Below are 2271 nucleotides of genomic sequence, written 5' to 3' on the forward strand. Positions count from 1 at the left end.
CCCCCTCAACACGTTTTCACACCTGGTCCGATCGTAATAATTATTTAAAAAAACGACTTAAGTAATTATTTAATCGAATAAATTATTAACAAGATTTGACTTACGTGTATTTAAAAAAAAAAAAAAAAAAAAAAAAAAAAGATCCCCGATCAACACGACAACACTCGACACTTTGTGTATGTGAGGTGTGTGTGTGTGTGTGTGTGTGCATCTTTCAATTCACTCGATTTTCCCCCCTCTTACCCCCCCAAATTTCCTTCAGGTAAAAAAAAAAAATTTTTTTTTTGTTTTTGAAACGGATGGACAAAAAAAATATTATTTTATTATTATTATTATTATTATAATAAAATAATTTTACGTGATATCGATTCAAGGTTCTTCCTACTATTATTAATAATTAATAATTTTGTTGTTTTGTTTTGCGACACGACTTACGACGATATTTTTAATTAAAAAAAAAAAACCGGTAAACGATTACACACATACATATTAACATTAAATTACGTCATAGATGAAATAAATAACGTGTCTGTAGAAAGAGAGCGAGAAAGAGAGAGAGAGAGAGGGAGAGAGAATTTAATTCAGTCAAGCTTCGATGACATATAAGAAAGAAAGGAAAAACGGGTTAATATTTCGGGGATAATCTCTTCGGGGGAGAGAGAGAGAGAGAGAGAGAGAAAAGTCAATAAAAAAAGAAAAAAGATTATTTGTTTTGATGAAATTCATTCTCCCCTTCCCGCCCCCCGCCCCCCGTTGTGATAAACCGGACGGAAATTGGCTCGAAATCAATCTTCGTAAATAAAGAATGACAAAAAAGATTAATTAAGCATTTATTTTTGGGGTTCGGCCATAAATTTTATAGTGCCGTAGATGGAATAAAAAGAAGATGAAGGAGGAGAAGGAAAAGGAGATGAAGAAAAAGGAGAAGATGAGAGGAGGAGAAGAAGAATAAAACGAAATTATACAATCAAGGATAGAGATAAAATTAGTTAGATGCGCACATAAATATATATTCGATTGAGTTTCAATTATTTAAGATTTACGAAATCGTCGCACGTATAAGATGATAATAATGATAATACACGCACACGCACACGCACACCGAAATTTTAATTAAGTTTTTTTTTTTTGTCATTAAATGAAACAATCGTACACGTATTTTTTTAATTAATTATTTTATTTTATTTTATTTTTTTTTTTATCAACAGGTAATGGAAAACGTGCGTTTTCTCTTCCCCCCCCCTCTCTCTCTCTCTCTCTCTTCGTTGATTTTATTATTATTATTATTAATAACATCAATGATTTTAAATTAAAAAAAAAAAAGATTTACGTGGGTTTTTTTTTTTCAAAATAATTTTTTTTAGAATTTAAAATTTTATTTATTTATTTATTTTACTTAATCATCATTTATAACGATATTAATAATAATTATGGAAAATTATTTTATACAAAAGTGTAATAAACCGTAGGAAAAAGTCAATAAAAAAAAAAAAAAAAGCCATAACTGGAAAAAAAAAATCGAGTTGTGATCATCATCATCAGCCATCTTTAAAAGTTTCTCTTTTTTCTATACTGGAATCGTCATGGAGAAAGGATAAAGGATATTGTTCGTTATTAATAAATAAATAAATAAAAAGAGTGTGTCGAGTTATTTGTTATAAAGTTTTCACTATTTTTAAAATAATAATAATAATAATACTATTAAAAAATTATTATTATTATTATTATTATTATTGTCGTCATTTCTTTTAAAATTTTTTTATGTGCGCGAAAAATAAATTTTTTGTAATTAAAAAAAAAAAAAAATGACATTTTTTTTTATTCGTCATTTAAACTTTTTTTTAACAACGACAAAGTAAAAAGTGTATCAAAGTTGAAAGTCATAATTTTTAAAAAATTCAAAAAATTAAGGTATTCGTTTTGTTTTTTGCGAGGGGTGGTGGGGGGAAGGAGAGGAGGGTGGCGGATTTAAAATGTTTTTTTTTTGAAAATTAAACACGATTAAAAATCATGTATAAAACATTTTTTATTTTACATAATTTTTTTTCGTTTTATTTTGTTTTTTTATTAAAGTATATAATTTTGGATTAACAAATAATAATAATAATAATAATAATAATAATAATAATAATAATAATAATAATAATAATACAATGTTTTTATATACACGTGTAGGTGGTGGTGGTGGTGGCGATTTAAAATACGTTACTTAATAATAATTTTTTTTTTTTTTAATTGTCATCATTTAATTTAAATTTATTTTTTTTTTTG

The sequence above is a fragment of the Pediculus humanus genome, genomic scaffold (genome assembly GCF_000006295.1).
Source record: "Pediculus humanus corporis 1103172107371 genomic scaffold, whole genome shotgun sequence".
NCBI lineage: Eukaryota > Metazoa > Arthropoda > Insecta > Psocodea > Pediculidae > Pediculus > Pediculus humanus.